This window comes from Bombina bombina, chromosome 4 (genome assembly GCF_027579735.1).
Source record: "Bombina bombina isolate aBomBom1 chromosome 4, aBomBom1.pri, whole genome shotgun sequence".
NCBI lineage: Eukaryota > Metazoa > Chordata > Amphibia > Anura > Bombinatoridae > Bombina > Bombina bombina.
Genome location: NC_069502.1, coordinates 1,049,657,246 through 1,049,678,749, shown reverse-complemented (window position 1 = coordinate 1,049,678,749; position 21,504 = coordinate 1,049,657,246).

Genomic DNA, 21,504 nt, shown 5'->3' with positions numbered 1-21,504 from the left:
ACGGTTTTATTTTAAAACGTTTTTTGTGCTTTGTTGACAAGTTTAAGCCTGTTTAACATGTCTGTACCATCAGATAAGCTATGTTCTATATGTATGAAAGCCAATGTGTCTCCCCATTTAAATTTATGTGATAATTGTGCCATAGTGTCCAAACAAAGTAAGGACAGTAATGCAACAGATAATGATATTGCCCAAGATGATTCCTCAAATGAGGGGAGTAAACATGATACTACATCATCCCCTACTGTGTCTACACCAGTTATGCCCACACAGGAGGCCCCTAGTACATCTAGTGCGCCAATACTTATTACCATGCAACAATTAACGGCTGTAATGGATAACTCCATAGCAAATCTTTTATCCAAAATGCCTACTTATCAGAGAAAGCGCGATTGATCTGTTTTAAACACTGAAGAGCAAGAGGAACGCTGATGATAACTGTTCTGACATACCCTCACACCAATCTCAAGGGGCCATGAGGGAGGTTTTGTCTGATGGAGAAATTTCAGATTCAGGAAAAATTTCTCATCAAGCTGAACCTGATGTTGTGACATTTAAATTTAAATTAGAACATCTCCGCGCACTGCTTAAGGAGGTGTTATCTACTCTGGATGATTGTGACAATTTGGTAATTCCAGAGAAATTATGTAAGATGGACAAGTTCCTAGAGGTTCCGGTGCCCCCCGACGCTTTTCCTATACCCAAGCGGGTGGCGGACATAGTAAATAAAGAGTGGGAAAGGCCCGGCATACCTTTTGTTCCCCCCCCTAAATTTAAGAAATTATTTCCTATAGTCGACCCCAGAAAGGACTTATGGCAGACAGTCCCCAAGGTCGAGGGGGCGGTTTCTACTCTAAACAAACGCACTACTATTCCTATCGAAGATAGTTGTGCTTTCTAAGATCCTATGGATAAGAAATTAGAGGGTTTGCTTAAAAAGATTTTTGTACAGCAAGGTTACCTTCTACAACCAATTTCATGCATTGTTCCTGTCACTACGGCAGCGTGTTTCTGGTTCGAGGAACTAGAAAAATCGCTCAGTAAAGAATCTTCGTATGAGGAGGTTATGGACAGAGTTCAAGCACTTAAATTGGCTAACTCCTTTGTTTTAGATGCCGCTTTGCAATTAGCTAGATTAGCGGCGAAAAATTCAGGGTTTGCTGTCGTGGCGCGCAGAGTGCTTTGGCTAAAGTCTTGGTCAGAGGATGTGTCTTCCAAGACAAAATTGCTTAACATTCCTTTCAAAGGTAAAACATTATTTGGACCTGATTTGAAAGAGATTATTTCAGACATCACTGGGGGAAAGGGCCACACCCTCCCACAGGATAGGTCTTTTAAGGCTAATAATAAGCCTAATTTTCGTCCCTTTCGCAGAAACGGACCAGTCTCTAATTCTGTATCCTCTAAGCAAGAGGGTAATACTTCACAACCCAAACCAGCCTGGAAACCAATGCAAGGCTGGAACAAGGGTAAGCAGGCCAAGAAGCCTACCACTGCTACCAAAACAGCATGAAGGGATAGCCCCCGATCCGGGACCGGATCTAGTGGGGGGCAGACTTTCTCTCTTTGCTCAGGCTTGGGCAAGAGATGTTCAGGATCCTTGGGCGCTAGAAATAGTTTCTCAAGGTTATCTCCTGGAATTCAAGGAACTACCCCCAAGGGGAAGGTTCCACAGGTCTCAATTATCTTCAAACCAAATAAAGAGACAGGCATTCTTACATTGCGTAGAAGACCTGTTAAAGATGGGAGTGATACATCCAGTTCCAATAAGAGAACAAGGAATGGGATTTTATTCCAATCTGTTCATAGTTCCCAAAAAAGAGGGAACATTCAGACCAATTTTGGATCTAAAGATCCTAAACAAATTTCTCAGGGTACCATCGTTCAAAATGGAAACTATTCGAACGATCCTACCTACTATCCAGGAAAATCAATTTATGACTACCGTGGATTTAAAGGATGCGTACCTACATATTCCTATCCACAAGGAACATCATCAGTTCCTAAGGTTCGCTTTTCTGGACAAGCATTACCAGTTTATGGCACTTCCATTTGGATTAGCCACTGCTCCAAGGATTTTCACAAAGGTACTAGGGTCCCTTCTAGCGGTTCTAAGACCAAGGGGCATTGCAGTAGTACCTTACTTGGACGACATCCTGATTCAAGCATCGTCCCTGTCAAAAGCAAAGGCTCATATGGACATCGTCCTAGCCTTTCTCAGATCTCACAGATGGAAGGTGAACAAAGAAAAAAGTTCTCTGCCCCCGTCAACAAGAGTTCCCTTCTTGTGAACAATAATAGATTCCTTAGAAATGAGGATTTTTCTGACAGAGGTCAGAAAATCAAAACTTCTAAGCTCTTGTCAAGTACTTAATTCTGTTCCTCGTCCTTCCATAGCGCAGTGCATGGAAGTAATAGGATTGATGGTTGCAACAATGGACATAGTTCCTTTTGCACGAATTCATCTAAGACCATTACAACTGTGCATGCTCAGACAGTGGAATGGGGATTATACAGACTTGTCTCCGACGATTCAAGTAGATCAAAAGACCAGAGATTCACTCCGTTGGTGGCTGACCCTGGACAATCTGTCACAGGGAATGAGCTTCCGCAGACCAGAGTGGGTCATTGTCACGACCGACGCCAGCCTAGTGGGCTGGGGCGTGGTCTGGGAATCCCTGAAAGCTCAGGGTCTATGGTCTCGGGAAGAGTCTCTTCTCCCGATAAATATTCTGGAACTGAGAGCGATATTCAATGCTCTCAGAGCTTGGCCTCAACTAGCAAAGGCCAAATTCATAAGGTTTCAGTCAGACAACATGACGACCGTTGCATATATCAATCATCAGGGGGGAACAAGGACTTCCCTGGCGATGAAAGAAGTGACCAAGATAATTCAATGGGCGGAGGATCACTCCTGCCACTTGTCTGCGATCCACATCCCAGGAGTGGAAAATTGGGAAGCGGATTTTCTGAGTCGTCAGACATTCCATCCGGGGGAGTGGGAACTCCATCCGGAAATCTTTGCCCAAATAACTCAATTATGGGGCATTCCAGACATGGATCTGATGGCGTCTCGTCAGAACTTCAAGGTTCCTTGCTACGGGTCCAGATCCAGAGATCCCAAGGCAACCCTAGTAGATGCACTAGTAGCACCTTGGACCTTCAACCTAGCTTATGTATTCCCACCATTTCCTCTCATCCCCAGGCTGGTAGCCAGGATCAATCAAGAGAGGGCCTCGATGATCTTGATAGCTCCTGCGTGGCCACGCAGGACTTGGTATGCAGACCTGGTGAATATGTCATCGGCTCCACCATGGAAGCTACCTTTGAGACAGGACCTTCTTGTTCAGGGTCCATTCGAACATCCGAATCTGGTTTCCCTCCAACTGACGGCTTGGAGATTGAACGCTTGATTTTATCAAAGCATGGGTTTTCAGATTCTGTAATAGATACTCTGATTTAGGCTAGAAAGCCTGTAACTAGAAAAATTTACCATAAAATATGGAAAAAATATATCTGTTGGTGTGAATCTAAAGGATTCCCATGGAACAAGATAAAAAATCCTAAGATTCTATCCTTTCTACAAGAAGGTTTGGAGAAAGGATTATCTCCAAGTTCTCTGAAGGGACAGATCTCTGCTTTATCTGTTTTACTTCACAAAAGACTGGCAGCTGTGCCAGATGTTCAAGCATTTGTTCAGGCTCTGGTTAGGATCAAGCCTGTTTACAGACCTTTGACTCCTCCCTGGAGTCTAAATCTAGTTCTTTCAGTTCTTCAAGGGGTTCCGTTTGAACCCTTACATTCCGTAGATATTAAGTTATTATCTTGGAAAGTTTTGTTTTTGGTTGCAATTTCTTCTGCTAGAAGAGTTTCAGAGTTATCTGCTCTGCAGTGTTCTCCGCCCTATCTGGTGTTCCATGCAGATAAGGTGGTTTTGCGTACTAAGCCTGGTTTTCTTCCGAAAGTTGTTTCCAACAAAAATATTAACTAGGAGATAGTTGTACCTTCTTTGTGTCCAAATCCAGTTTCAAAGAAGGAACGTTTGTTACACAATTTGGACGTAGTCCGTGCTCTAAAATTCTATTTAGAGGCTACTAAAGATTTCAGACAAACATCTTCCTTGTTTGTTGTTTATTCTGGTAAAAGGAGAGGTCAAAAAGCGACTTCTACCTCTCTTTCCTTTTGGCTTAAAAGGATTATCCGATTGGCTTATGAGACTGCCGGACGGCTGCCTCCTGAAAGAATCACAGCTCACTCCACTAGGGCTGTGGCTTCCACATGGGCCTTCAAGAACGAGGCTTCTGTTGACCAGATATGTAAGGCAGCGACTTGGTCTTCACTGCACACTTTTGCCAAATTTTACAAATTTGATACTTTTGCTTCTTCGGAGGCTATTTTTGGGAGAAAGGTTTTGCAAGCCGTGGTGCCTTCCATTTAGGTGACCTGATTTGCTCCCTCCCTTCATCCGTGTCCTAAAGCTTTGGTATTGGTTCCCACAAGTAAGGATGACGCCGTGGACCGGACACACCAATGTTGGAGAAAACAGAATTTATGCTTACCTGATAAATTACTTTCTCCAACGGTGTGTCCGGTCTACGGCCCGCCCTGGTTTTTTAATCAGGTCTGATGAATTATTTTCTCTAACTACAGTCACCACGGTATCATATGGTTTCTCCTATATATATTTCCTCCTGTCCGTCGGTCGAATGACTGGGGTGGGCGGAGCCTAGGAGGGATCATGTGACCAGCTTTGCTGGGACTCTTTGCCATTTCCTGTTGGGGAAGAGAATATCCCACAAGTAAGGATGACGCCGTGGACCGGACACACCGTTGGAGAAAGTAATTTATCAGGTAAGCATAAATTCTGTTATTTTACTAAATACATATATTTTCTCAGGGGATATAACCATTTCACTAACACTCATATAAACAAACAATTAAGATACTTCATGATAGACAGTGAGTGCTGTCAAGATATCACTTTTATAACACGCACCTAGTAAGAATATCTCACTCTTTTTTCTATACCCTTTTTTCTATTTTTTCTTGTGGTTAGCATCCACTACAGTCCAAAACCACTTTTAGCACGCACATAATCTATAACATTTGCCAACACATCACATCTCTTTATACATTATACACATCAGATACAATCCAATATTAGGACAGGAGATTTAAAGGCCCCAGTTGCCCACCATTTTTTGAGTAAAGGTCACTCTATTGCACAATTAAGATTTCAAATAATAGATCATATACAGAGCCCTAGACGTGGCGGCAATAGAGAACTGCTTCTCAAAAAACGTGAGGCATTTTGGATCAATAAATTAGATTGCTTAATCCCCAATGGTATGAATAGGGAACTGGATTTAAGTGTATTCCTGTAAAGTAAAATATCTTTATCTTTATACGATTCCTTTTCTGGCATTTAATTTTATAATTTTAAATTTTGACATTTTTGATATCTGCTCTTCAACAAATGTGATTGTTCTCTTTTTTTAAAAAATATTTTTTTGTATAATAAAATTATATGTTTGATATGGGTTAGACCACTAGATGGCAATAGAGGCTAAGAAAAATGTATATCTAAGTAATTAAGGTGAAAGGTGTGGTCTCACCTGACTGATGGCTATTTAAAAGTGATTAAGTCTAACAAACAGTATGTGAACATGACTAAGGGATAACCACCCGAAACGTCGTTCTATTTTACCTGCTCCTACTATGTGTTTAATAAAGGAACTTTTTATATGAGAAGTGGTGCTGCTGCATTCTTTGAAGATTTTGGATACTGTTTGGATCCTTGCAGTGATCCTATGCTAGCTTGCACACACCTTGGGTCTGAGTGCTGGATTTCAATCTCATTTTCTGGATTACTACTGCTATTATCCCTGCACCTACCCTGCCATGGAGGACACACTAGATTCTCAAGGAGCAAAGGTTTTTGCATACACAGATGTTGAAGCTGCCAGAATCACTACCCTGGTAAGGGGCTCTCGTGACTTTCTGAGGACACCACAGACAGAAGTCAATATGAATAATTATGAGAGACTTGCTAAAAGAAATATGTCTTATCAATTGCATGCATCTACTTTGGCAGAATACTACAGAATTAAACGTATCCCTAGAGGATTGAGGATGAGTACAAGACCAACACTTTTATCAAGCAATAAGGACTACTGCACTAAATTTGAACAAATTTTGAACAAATGTTCACTGGACTTAATCGTACTCACGGTTGAGTATTTGCAGATGGCCATTGATGCCCAGACAGATGAAATCAAGGAGGTAGTCACAAGCCTCAAACAATCTGCAGGAGATCTCGACATCGATAAATCTATAAAGGAAATAAACATGAAGATTATGGAGCTGAAAAAAGAGCTTGAAAATAAGAAGCGGATCAAATTCAACCGTGATGAGAACGATTACCTTACCGGAGCGGTTTACAGGTGGACCCGGGACCCAACCGGAAGTTCAAGAAACGTCACTTCCGGTGCGGCTCGTCGACGAGAACGGAGGTCACAGAAGACGGCTAGCAGCTCTGACAGTACCATGGAATCCACCTCAGGGGATTCAGATGTCGGAGGAGACGGGGCGGTAGGAGGCATCACCGCAAAACCAGTCCACAACAAGGTGTCACAGGTACCGCCAAGGAAGACACGCCGGGCGAACAAACACTAGTGCTGAACATCTCTAAGGTAGAACTTTCAAATGCCCAATACAAGGTGTTGGAGAAGGGACTTTCTTTTTGTAAACAAGATCATTGCAATTGGTTTAAATTAGATCAGGACCTTTATAAATTTAATAGAAACCTTAAGCTAAAATCCTTTTTTTCCAATGCTTATGATGGGTTTAAAAGTCAATTGAAAAATGTTTCTACCCCTGATGATTTAGCTATTAAGAGTCTTGGATTGAAAAATAAGAGTGCATTTGTTCCAACTTGCTATGATTCAAGTATTGATGTTTTCATGAAATTGGTTAAGTCTGATTTGGATAACCTTAAGAAAAAATGTTGTAAAAAGAAATTACGTTTTTTGCCCAATATGTCTAAAGAAGATAGTCAAGCCTTACAAGCAATTTGCAATAATAAAGAATTGATTTGCAAACAAGCTGATAAGGGCGGTGCCACAGTTATTTTAGATAGGGGGTACTATATTGGTGAAATTAAATCTCAATTAGCTAACGCTGATGTATATATGCTATTAACCTCAGACCCCACTTCTAAAATTGCAGTAGACATAAAAAGATGCATCCAGAGAGCATTCCAGAATGGAATTATTGATAAGGAAACCAAAAATTATCTTATTAAAGAGGAATACACTATACCAGTACTTTACACTCTCCCAAAGGTTCATAAGAATCTAGGGACTCCCCCTGGACGTCCCATAGTGGCGGGTTCTGACTCTATTTTTACAAATATATCCATATACCTTGACAGACTGTTGAGACCATTTGTAGCTCAGGCTATGTCTTTTATTAAAGACACTAATGATTTTTTATCTAAGATTGAGGGTCTGCCAGGAAATATGGATAAATGTATCTTGTATAGCTTGGACATTGTTAGCCTCTACACGTCCATACCACATATCAGTGGGTTAGATTCTATCAGATATGCTATTGGCAAAAGTAATAGGTTCACTGCTATGCAACAGCAATTTATTATAGAGTTAATGGAAATTATTCTGCACTGTAACTATTTCCTTTTTGAGGATTCTTATTTCTTACAAAAACAAGGAACTGCTATGGGGTCCAACGTCGCCCCTACCTATGCCAATATTTTTATGAATATTTTCGAGGAGAAATTTGTATATGAAAATGAGCTCTTCATTCTATGTGGCGCCACCTGGTGGCGTTACATAGATGATATATTTGGCATTTGGTGGGGTGACGTTGGATCCCTACAACAATTTGTGAGTGAATTGAACAGGGCATCAAGATGTATTAAATTTACAATGTCTTGGAGTGAAGAATCTATTAACTTCCTTGATACTAAAATCTATAAAGATGGTTCCCTTCTAAAAACAGATATATTTAGAAAGGATACTGATAGGAATAGCCTCCTACACTTCTCTAGTGCCCATTCACCTGCTTTGGTGAAATATTTGCCTTACAGTCAAATGTTAAGAGTAAAGCGAATAGTGAAAGACAAAGGTTTGGCTTTGCAGAGACTACAGGAGATGGGCATTAGATTTGTGCAACGTGGTTATCCCCCTGGTTTGATTCAGGAGACTATTGATAAGGTGATACAACTACCTGATGAAAGGGTCAATATTGGAAATACCAATAAGAGAAAGGACCCTGATAGGATGGTATTTGTGTCTGAATACAATTCTTGCAGTTCAGAAATACAAAGGATCATTAGGAAACACTGGCATGTTTTGAGTGAGTGTAATCCTGAGGTACTAGCATTCCGCCAACCACGTAAGGCCAGCCTACACTAGACTTCCTAGTCTAAAAGACAAAATTGTTAAGGCTGACGTGGGTTCTAGTAAGAAATCCAAATTGGGGTACATTACTTCAGAGAGAAATGGCTGTTTCCCTTGTCTTAATTGCTCCAGTTGTAATAACATGATAAAATCTGATATATTCATCCACCCCCTTACGGGACAGAAATTTAAAATAAAGGGCTACTACAATTGTCCGTGTGGGTTAATTTATATCGGAGAGACGACCCAGAGGGTGAGAGACAGAATAATTCAACATAAATCCAATATTAGGACAGGAGATTTAAAGGCCCCAGTTGCCCACCATTTTTTGAGTAAAGGTCACTCTATTGCACAATTAAGATTTCAAATAATAGATCATATACAGAGCCCTAGACGTGGCGGCAATAGAGAACTGCTTCTCAAAAAACGTGAGGCATTTTGGATCAATAAATTAGATTGCTTAATCCCCAATGGTATGAATAGGGAACTGGATTTAAGTGTATTCCTGTAAAGTAAAATATCTTTATCTTTATACGATTCCTTTTCTGGCATTTAATTTTATAATTTTAAATTTTGACATTTTTGATATCTGCTCTTCAACAAATGTGATTGTTCTCTTTTTTAAAAAAATATTTTTTTGTATAATAAAATTATATGTTTGATATGGGTTAGACCACTAGATGGCAATAGAGGCTAAGAAAAATGTATATCTAAGTAATTAAGGTGAAAGGTGTGGTCTCACCTGACTGATGGCTATTTAAAGGTGATTAAGTCTAACAAACAGTATGTGAACATGACTAAGGGATAACCACCCGAAACGTCGTTCTATTTTACCTGCTCCTACTATGTGTTTAATAAAGGAACTTTTTATATGAGAAGTGGTGCTGCTGCATTCTTTGAAGATTTTGGATACTGTTTGGATACTTGCAGTGATCCTATGCTAGCTTGCACACACCTTGGGTCTGAGTGCTGGATTTCAATCTCATTTTTTTACACATCAGAGGAGCTTCATGGTCAGTCACTTTTATTAACCAATACCATACACAACATTTTCCCATCACTTTTTTTGTTTCTGTGTCTTCTTAGACAGTTTTTTTCTGTATCCAACACTTCACCACCAAATTTAACCTAAGTAAAGAATTGTAATTATATAGTCTTGTACACTCATATTCAACATGCAATCCAAGGAAGAAAGGAATTCCAAACGTATGGGTTTCAATCTATCCAAGGATATTTCTATTGTGGAAATCCTATCAGAAACACATGAAATTAAACCCATGAGGGATTTTTTTTTACCTATTAGAAGAAGAAATCAATAAAGAAAACAGACATTGGTGGGATTTGACCACATTAGAAAAACAATCAAACATATTCCTAGAGGTCTGAGACTTTTAAAACATTGCTCATTCAAAGATGATGCAGCAACCATTAAAAGATGGTATGAAGCGTTAGATGAATGTTCTTATAACCTCATTAAAATTTTAATAGACCATAGGAGACAACTATACAATCAGTGTAGTGTAAATATAGAAAAAATTCAAACAGATTTAAGAGTCTACCAACAAAATCCTGAATATAACAAAATTAACAAGGATATCAGTGAAAGGACTGATAGATATCAGGAAAATCTAGTCTCTAACAAGAATAAGAAATTACAGAGAGATCATGAAGACTATACCAACGACTGTGTATACACATATAATTGGAAGAACGACACGCCAGAACACATAGCTAATAATTCAAATAGTCAGAGCGAATGGACCAAGGTCCAACATAGGGGAAATAACAAAAGGCATAAGACATCATTCACTCCAACTAACACCATGCACACATCTTCACAATCATACACTACCAATCCTTGGCATCACAACAAAATATCTCACAATTCCAACACAAATCACAACAGATTACAACATTATCACAATTATAATGGTGGACCCAACAGGAACCAACATGATTACAGAACTCATCATAACCATAATTACAACCACCAAACACAAACACAACACTCATACCAATATACACAAGCACAACAACACAATTACAAACAAGCACATCAATACAATCACAACAAATCATTTCGACAACAACATAATCAACAACCGGGAGGACAATTGTCCTGTAACAAAGACTCCTATTATGGAAGACGAAATAACAATAGTTATCATTATCAACATCCAGAATATGCTACACCGAATACACATTCACTAAGAGAACCAACATCTATATCTGTAAACACTGAATTCAACTCTCATCATAACAATGCACATCGTAATTTGCATGAAGATACATTCGAACATCCTAATAGATTCAGATTATTGTCCACTGAACACAGAGAATCCTCATCAGATGTAGAAAGTCCTAGTACAAGTCACGGCCCAGCTCCTTTTTTAGGGTTAGCTCCATTTTTAAGAACAGAAAGTCCGCATACAAGAGCAGGCAAAAGACCGCACACTACAGAAAACGAGGTTCCAGAGGCAGAGCCCTTGCCGCCAAGAAAAAGGACTTATCCAGACTAGATCAGGGAATTTTTAATCTGTCCACTTATCCATTATCTATCCCAGAAAAAAGAGTCTTAAAACGAGGGCTTTCTTTCTGTCCACAAAACACGCCTAAAATGTTTGATATTTTTGTGGATTTGAATAATTTCACACGCAAACTTAGTCTACAAAAATACTTTGCAAATAAAAAACTCAAAACTGATCACATCGATTCTTCAATGACCCAAACCATTTTGACTGATTCCATGCCACCAAACAACAATTTAGTTTGCCTCTATTCAGAAACTAGTGATCTTACCAATCATCTGTTTGATGGATATATACATACCGATGTTAAAAACAAATCCAATTTCAATCCCACTAATATAGGAAAGGATCATATAGATTTGTACCACAGTATGGTTTTAGAAGATTTTGACAATTTATTGAGGACAAAGAACAAAAAAAGAAATTATTGTCTCATGAGCCAGCAAAAAGCCAGTTCTAGTCTTAAAAATAACCCCAACATCATCATTCGCGACGCCGACAAAGGCGGCGGAATATTTATCCAGGATTTGGCAGATTATATCAGGGAAGCAGACAAGATTCTAGGAGACCAGGAATATTATCAAATATTACAAGGTGATCCCACTGATAAATTTCTAAAGTCTTATACAGAACTGATAGAAAAAGGGTTCACCCTAAAAATCTTGAATAAAAATGAAAGAGATTTCCTAAAAGTACAAAATCCAGGTATTGCCCACTATTATCATCTACCCAAAATCCACAAAAACAAAACAAATCCCCCAGGACGCCCAATCATTGCTGGAATCGGAAATTTAACTTACAACTTATCTTTTTTTATAGACAAATATCTGCAAAAACATGTAGTCACTTTACCGTCATATATCAAAGATAGCACTCATTTACTACAACATTTACAAAAAATCAATATTAACAACAGAAATCTTTCTTGGATCACCTGTGATGTCAGCTCTTTATATTCAAACATTTTGCACGATTTAGGTTTATTAGCAATTTCACATTATCTTCACAAGGATATTTATTTGCCAAGCATACAATGTGATTGTATTTTAGAGAGCATTTTGTTTATTTTACAGCATAACTATTTCATATACCAAGACAATTTTTACTTACAGATCAAAGGAACGGCCATGGGGACCAGGTTCGCCCCCAGTTTTGCAAACCTATTCATGGGTTTCTTTGAAGAAAAATACATCTATTCAGCAAACTTTGGGGCGAACCTGGTCTTCTATGGCCGTTATATAGATGATCTGATTTTCTTATGGGAAGGAGATCTATCGTTGGCCAACAATTTCATAGAACATCTAAACTGCAATAACATGGGCCTAAAATTCACGGCCAACATTCAGACCAAAAACATTGAATATCTAGATCTCATTCTCAGTTTAGAAGAACATAATATTACATCTAAGACCTTTTTTAAAGATGTCGACAGTAATAGTTTTTTAAATTACCACAGCAATCATCACAGGAATTGGATACACAATGTACCCTATAGTCAATTTCGTAGGATGAGACGAAATTGTAGCGATTATAACACTTTTTTGGAACAAAGTCAAGTATTATATAATAGGTTTATTGAAAAAGAATATCCCCCCATTTTATTAGACAGGGCCCTTGAGAGAGCGAAAAATCTTAATAGGGAGGATATCCTAGCAGATAAAAAAAAAAACAACAAAACAGATACACCTTATGGAGAGAAAGAAACTTTTTTCATAACACAATACAATTCTGATTTTCACAAAATACAACACATCATAAAAAAACATTGGTATATAATACAAAGGGACCCCATTCTCAAACATTTGGTAAAAGAAACACCAAAAATCATATATAAAAGAGCGCCCACACTTAGAAATCAGCTAGCTCCCAGTAAGAAAGTAAAATACAAACTTTCTAATAGAATATTACAAAATCCCAGTCAGAACAAGGGACTATTTGGCCTTCGGGTTATTTACAAATGTGGCAAAACAGGATGTGGCTCTTGTAAAATTATCAAATCAGGGATCAAAAATTTCAAATCCACAATCACTGGTGAGATTTTTCAAATTCCTATCTTTTTCAACTGCAATTCATCTTTTACCGTTTATCTTATGGAGTGTTTATGCGGCCTCCAATATGTAGGCCGCACCTCCAGAAAACTGAGAAACAGATGGGGTGAACATCACCGCAACTGTAAAAACTTCAGAAAAAATAAAATTAAACATAGCATACCTAATCATTATCTAATCAAACACAATGGAAATCCATACATTTTCAAATACATTCCCATTGACTTTATTCCAAAGAGTTCTGATTATAACAGACTCACCAGACTTAGACAACGTGAAACATACTGGATCTACCGACTGAAGACTCTTCATCCACAAGGGTTGAATGCCAACCTGGATCTAGCAGCCTTCAATTGATAGACATCTACAATATTGAATTTATATTTTTCTGATACAGCATACTAATTTATTTTATAACATTCATAGGTCAGATACACTATTTGAAAAATAGGGCAGAACTACATATCCAGGTAGTAATTTTATTGTTATTATTATTAATAATCTGATTGCATCTGTTAAATGTGAGAGAAAATAGGTACCAATTAGAAATTCAAATTTATATCAAATTTATATCAAATACCAGATTTCATTATGAAATTTCAGACATAGATTACTAATTATTATTCACACTTTACACATACCATACACTCAAAGAGAAATATTAATTTTCTTCATCTTTCTAACAAAACAATTATTTTCCCAAACAAACAATTACAAACAACACAACTATAAGCGTGGGTGTACAAGCACATGATGCAGACATTTGACAAGGAGAGGGGGGGGGGGGTTATAAACATGTTTGCATGCATATGCAAAAATACCTCTGTTTATTGAACAATTTATTTCATACATACACATCCCTATGTACAAACACACCTTTTTATATTCAAAAAAAGATTGTGTATATTACAAAATCTCTTTTTTAGTCAGCTGGACTCTTTGCTACTTATATAACGTTTCATGCATTGCTAGAGTAAAACCAGCCAAACAATTGGCACGGGCTCTGCAAGACCTCAACAGCTGGGGTTGCTGCGGCCCAGTGGCTAGGTCAACTGCCTCTCAATCCAAAGGTTGTGAGTTCAAACCTGGCTACAGCTGCCAATTTCTTACGTTGCATGTCCATTTGGTGACATTTTATAACTAGCTGTCCATTATCAATACTGGCTTCGGTCTCTTACTGTCCTTTGCTGAAGGAGCAGCATTGCACTACTGGCAGCAAAAGGAACACATCTAGTCAGCCAATCACAAAAGACAATTGAGATTTCATTATGAAATTTCAGACATAGATTACTGATTATTATTCACACTTTACACACACCATACGCTCAAAGAGAAATATTCTTTTTCTTCATCTTTCTAACAAAACAATTATTTTCCCAAACAAACAATTACACACAACACAACTATAAGCGTAGGTGTACAGGCACATGATGCAGACATTTGACAAGGAGAGGGGGGGTTTATAAACATGTTTGCATGCATATGCAAAAATACCTCTGTTTATTGAACAATTTATTTCATACATACACATCCCTATGTACAAACACACCTTTTTATATTCAAAAAAAGATTGTGTATATTACAAAATCTCTTTTTTAGTCAGCTGGACTCTTTGCTACTTATATAACGTTTCATGCATTGCTAAAGTAAAACCAGCCAAACAATTGGCACGGGCTCTGCAAGACCTCAACAGCTGGGGTTGCTGCGGCCCAGTGGCTAGGTCAACTGCCTCCCAATCCAAAGGTTGTGAGTTCAAACCTGGCTACAGCTGCCAATTTCTTACGTTGCATGTCCATTTGGTGACATTTTATAACTAGCTGTCCATTATCAAAACTGGCTTCGGTCTCTTACTGTCCTTTGCTGAAGGAGCAGCATTGCACTACTGGCAGCAAAAAGAACACATCTAGTCAGCCAATCACAAAAGACAATTGAGATTTCATTATGAAATTTCAGACATAGATTACTGATTATTATTCACACTTTACACACACCATACGCTCAAAGAGAAATATTCTTTTTCTTCATCTTTCTAACAAAACAATTATTTTCCCAAACAAACAATTACACACAACACAACTATAAGCGTAGGTGTACAGGCACATGATGCAGACATTTGACAAGGAGAGGGGGGGTTTATAAACATGTTTGCATGCATATGCAATAATACCTCTGTTTATTGAACAATTCATTTCATACATACACATCCCTATGTACAAACACACCTTTTTATATTCAAAAAAAGATTGTGTATATTATAATAAACTCGTTTTCTTGAGGTTATATATACATTAATTCACTATAACAAACTATATTGAGGCTACATAAGTATTTATCTTCAACATAAACCAAGTAATAACACTTTTTTAATTCTTCATATTTATGATGCAAACAACAGGTTAAAGGTCAAGATTCCTATCCAGATCTTTATTATTTAATGAATCACCCTTTTATACATACACACATTTTTTTACAATTAAACATATTTTTTCATATTCAAAAGAATTGTGTCTATCACAATAAACTACCAAGTGAGGTTACATAGGCAACAACTTCTAATGAAAACAAAGTGATAATTCCCTTTTAAAATAGATTATGTTTATTATAACAAACTATTATTGAGGTGAAACATTTTGCAAGCCATTATAACAAACTATATTGAGGCTATACAAGTATCTATCTTCTACAAAAACCTAATAATAACATTTTCTTTAAATCATCACTTTCACCATGCAAACAATAGGTTAAAAGTTTAGACTCCCTTTCAGATCCTGATTACTTAAAGGGACACTGTACCCAAAAATTTTATTTCGTGATTCAGATTGAGCATGAAATTTTAAGCAAATTTCAAATTTACTCCTATTATCAAAATTTCTTCATTCTCTTGGTATCTTTATTTGAAATGCAAGAATGTAAGTTTAGATGCCGGCCCATTTTTGGTGAACAACCTGGGTTGTCCTTGCTGATTGGTGGATAAATTCATCCACCAATAAAAAAGTGCTGTCCAGAGTACTGAAACCAAAAAAAATCTTAGATGCCTTCTTTTTCAAATAATGATAGCAAGAAAACGAAAAAAAAAATTGATAATAGGAGTAAATTAGAAAGTTGCTTAAAATTGCATGCTCTTTCTGAATTACAAAAGAAAAATTTTGGGTTCAGTGTCCCTTTAATGAACTATGCATTTTCCATACATACACTTATTTTAAATTAAACATATATTTTTTTCAAAAGGATTGTGTCTATTACAATAAATGATTAAGTGAGGTTATATATGTAATAACTTTTAATGTAAACAAAGTGATAAGATTGTTTTATTTTGTTCATTCATTTTTACAATGTAACCAATAGGTTAAAAGTTTAGATTCTTACATTTATACACACCCTATTTTAACCTTGTTACTCTGTCCAAATTTTTAAATTGTAACAGCTGGGAGCCTGTTGTGGTTTCCACAGCTGAATGCACACAAATGTTTTTCTATTGGATCACACATATGATGACAACTTCCTCTTTTGACACACAAATGTGTATAAATTGTTAACAATTGTTAATGATGGCATTCACTTTTTTATCTGATGAAACAACCTGTTTGAGGTTGAGAAACGCGTCATAAGTATTAAAAGCCATTTTATTGAAGTTGTCTGTGTTGTGGTTTATCAATACCAACTGAACAACACACAAAAGATTACACCTCTGCAGCACCTGAAGTCCAGCCAATAGGAGACACACTCAGAGTTTCAACTAGGACAAGTGCCTTTGGAGCTTGGCTTCCACAGTGTACTAGCCACTGATAAGTGCTAGCCTGCTTTCTTGCACTGGTCACAGCACAGTGTCACACCATCTGGTAAGCATAATACTTACTTATATCTATACCTACATATCCAGACGGTATCACGCTATTGTGGCGCCCTCTTTCTACTTTTTATTTTAACAGTTGTTCCACACTCTCTGGGATCAAGAGGAGCAGCCCTACCCACGTAACAGGAGGATACCTTTATCCCTTCAATTTACTACCAGTCTATGGACATTAAACAGGACTAATACGGTAGACTTGAGCTACTATATTTTAAGTGTACTACCTGGTTTTATATTGATTATTGCTTTTTTATATTTTAAATATCAGCGCTCTTTTATATCCCTTTATTGGGATATGTTCAATCAGAATCAAGTTCAATCCGATTGGCTGATCCAATCAGCCAATCAGATTGAGCTCGCATTCTATTGGCTGTTCCGATCAGCCAATAGAATGCAAGCTCAATCTGATTGGCTGATTCAATCAGCCAATCAGATTTTTCCTACCTTAATTCCGATTGGCTGATAGAATCCTATCAGCCAATCAGAATTCGAGGGACGCCATCTTGGATGACGTCATTTAAAGGAACCGTCATTCGTCGTTCAGTCGTTGGCCAGGATGGATGTTCCGCATCAGAGGTCTTCAGGATGCTGCCGCTCCGCTCCGGATGGATGACGATAGAAGATGCCTCTTGGATGAAGACTTCAATCGGATGGAAGACCTCTTCTGCCCCGCTTGGATGAAGACTTCTACCGGATGGAGGACCTCTTCTTGCTCCGCTTGGATGAAGAATTTGGCTCGGCTGGGTGAAGACAACTCAAGGTAGGGAGATCTTCAGGGGCTTAGTGTTAGGTTTATTTAAGGGGGGTTTGGGTTAGATTAGGGGTATGTGGGTGGTGGGTTGTAATGTTGGAGGGGGGGTATTGTATGTTTTTTTTTACAGGCAAAAGAGCTGAACTTCTTGGGGCATGCCCCGCAAAGGGCCCTGTTCAGTGCTGATAAGGTAAAAGAGCTTTGAACTTTAGTAATTTAGAATAGGGTAGGGCATTTTTTTATTTTGGGGGGCTTTGTTATTTTATTAGGGGGCTTAGAGTAGGTGTAATTAGTTTAAAATTGTTGTAATATATTTCTAATGTTTGTAAATATTTTTTTATTTTTTGTAACTTAGTTCTTTTTTATTTTTTGTACTTTAGTTAGTTTATTTCATTGTATTTATTTGTTGGAATTGTATTTAATTTATTTATTGATAGTGTAGTGTTAGGTTTAATTGTAGATAATTATAGGTATTTTATTTAATTAATTTATTGATAGTGTAGTGTTAGGTTTAATTGCAACTTAGGTTAGGATTTATTTTACAGGTATATTTGTAATTATTTTAACTATTTTAGCTATTAAATAGTTCTTAACTATTTAATAGCTATTGTACCTGGTTAAAATAAATACAAAGTTACCTGTAAAATAAATATAAATCCTAAAATAGCTATAATATAATTATAATTTATATTGTAGCTATATTAGGATTTATTTTACAGGTAAGTATTTAGCTTTAAATAGGAATAATTTATTTAATAAGAGTTAATTAATTTAGTTAGATTAAAATTATATTTAAGTTAGGGGGGTGTTAGTGTTAGGGTTAGACTTAGCTTTAGGGGTTAATACATTTATTAGAATAGCGGTGAGCTCCAGTCGGCAGATTAGGGGTTAATAATTGAAGTTAGGTGTCGGCGATGTTAGGGAGGGCAGATTAGGGGTTAATACTATTTATTATAGGGTTAGTGAGGCGGATTAGGGGTTAATAACTTTATTATAGTAGCGCAAGGGGCCAGTCGGCAGATTAGGGGTTAATAAGTGTAGGCAGGTGGAGGCGACGTTGTGGGGGGCAGATTAGGGGTTAATAAATATAATATAGGGGTCGGCGGTGTTAGGGGCAGCAGATTAGGGGTACATAGGGATAATGTAAGTAGCGGTGGTTTACAGAGCGGCAGATTAGGGGTTAAAAATAATATACAGGGGTCAGAGATAGCAGGGGCGGCAGAATAGGGGTTAATAAGTGTAAGGTTAGGGGTGTTTAGACTCGGGGTACATGTTAGAGTGTTAGGTGCAGACGTAGGAAGTGTTTCCCCATAGCAAACAATGGGGCTGCGTTAGGAGCTGAACGCGGCTTTTTTGCAGGTGTTAGGTTTTTTTTCAGCTCAAAAAGCCCCATTGTTTCCTATGGGGGAATCGTGCACGAGCACGTTTTTGAGGCTGGCCGCGTCCGTAAGCAACTCTGGTATCGAGAGTTGCAGTTGCGTTAAATATGCTCTACGCTCCTTTTTTGGAGCCTAACGCTGACATTATATGGACTCTCAATACCAGAGTTATTTTAAAGGTGCGGCCAGAAAAAAGCCAGCATTAGCTACGCGGGTCCTTACCGACAAAACTCTAAATCTAGCCGACAGGTTCTAATGTAAGCCCAATAAGAAAGGAAGTCCATGCACAGAAATACAAATTAATACAGTTTATTAATAGGCAAATTAGCAAACAGCCAATAATGTATGCCATTAAATAACATGATGTAAATATACTAAAACAGCTACAGAACATATTAATGAAGAATGCAATGAGACACGGATTCACTACACAAGGATATCAATCAATGAAAACTTTCAGAGTTCCTTTATATTCTAGTAGATGTTCAGTAAAGACTAAAACAAACAAGGACTGCATAGCCCACTTTTTATATTCAAGACTCTTTGCCACATAATCAGCACAGACTAAAATCAGCATTATATCTTCTAAGGTGTTGGTTAAAGTTGATTAATTGTATTTTAAAAAGATGTGTTTCACACAATAAGCAAAATTCTTATAACTATACCTAGTTTAACAAGCTTACTGAGCTTACTGTCTGTAAGAAGAAACTTACTTTACAAACATGAAGAAGATATAGGCCTACAATCATAAATGTTTGTTAGTTTGCTGTGGGCTCTTGTTGTAAAGGCAAGATCATCTTGAAAATGAATTGAGGATAGTTGCACCTTTGGTAAAGTACTCTCACTACATAAAAGAGAGGTTCTCATGAGGCTGATTGTGGCTGATCCAGGGCTGTTCTAGAGACATTGGGGGATATTTATCAAAGCCTCAACTGAAAATACACTGGAATTCCGGGTCGTAATTGTCACAAGATTGATCCGCCATAGTTATCAAAGCGTCAACATCGGTAAATGTTGAAATTTGGGAAGTAACATACGATTCCGCAATCTCAATCCGACGCACATTGATGCAAGTTTAAAACCCGTGGAATTTGAGCGGAAACGTGTTCATTCGCCCTCCTATTCAACACTATTTGAAGCTCTCACAAAGTTATCAGAATTTCTACAGTTACGCTTGCGTTTTTTCCGACTCAGCATACCTGGTTTTAAATCCGCCACCCTTGAGGTCGCAGATGCCATAGAACTCAATGGGAGTCTAAAAACACAGAAAGCTTATGTTCGATGCTGCAAGAGAATGAAGTATATTACATAATAAAAGTAAATTAGAAACGTAATTAAAATTGTATACCCTTTCTAAATCAAACAATTGCTACACATGTGGTGCACTAGTAGATATAGGGATAAAAATGAAAAATACATTACTATTGATGGATTATGATACAACTTTGTCTCTCATTACAAATCAAGGGGACAATATTATTTTTACATATTTGGTGCAAAGTTTTGCCTCAAACTTGTCGCACTAATAGATATAGAGATACAACTAAAATAAATACACAACATAATATAGCTAACTGTGAAACAAAAAAAGGGGGTGAAGGAGCGTCTAGAGACTAGGCTTAAGTATACTTGAAAATCTTAAGGTGTAGGAAAGGAATAAATAAGACAAAATGAAAGTCAATATCACAGGTAAGGATAATAGGATAAGAGGAGTAACTAAGTTCAATCTTTGAACAACAATGACTGAGATACTAGCAAAAAAGGACCCGTGTGTAAGCATACAAAGTGGAAACAATGTATATGTTAATAATGTCTGTGAGATACTAACAAAAAAGGATCCATGTGTGTAAGAATACAAAGTGGAAACAATGTATATGTTAATAGTGTATGGATATAAGTACTAAAATGTAAACAGTGGTTAAAGGATATATAAGCATATAGATGGAGGTGAAATATGAATGAGTCGGCAGTCAGTATAGCCGAAAGAAGACGTTATAGCAATATTTGGGTGATATAGAAAAAGGCAGTATGTGTTGTAAATGTGGGAAAATGAAATCAAGTCTGGCAAACAGAGTAGCCAGGGGACAAGAAAAAGACAAAAATTGGAAATACAACCAAACAAAAAACCGTGGAGAGCAATTAAAACATAAAGGGTATTTTATTACGACTAAGAGTGGAAAGGGTAAAAATTATATATAGAAAATAGGAAACCAGTGTATATAAACTGATAATTAATAACAGATGTTATTATATTTAATATTTGTAGATCATCAACCAATAAAATTAAAAGGTACTAAAAACATGAGTAGAAAAGATGAAAGATTGGCCAATCTTAAAAAATGCTAAGTGCACATCTGATAGCGTGTTCTAAGTAAGTTCCACTGAGAGGTTCCAGAGAAAGGTTCCGAAAAAAATGCTGAGATCTGAAGAAAGTGGTGGAATCCCCAATTTGGGAGGGGGGAGCAGTTAAGTCCCAAGTAAAGTTAGGCTGCTATGAGCATTGCTGGGTTACAAATGGGGATGGGTAT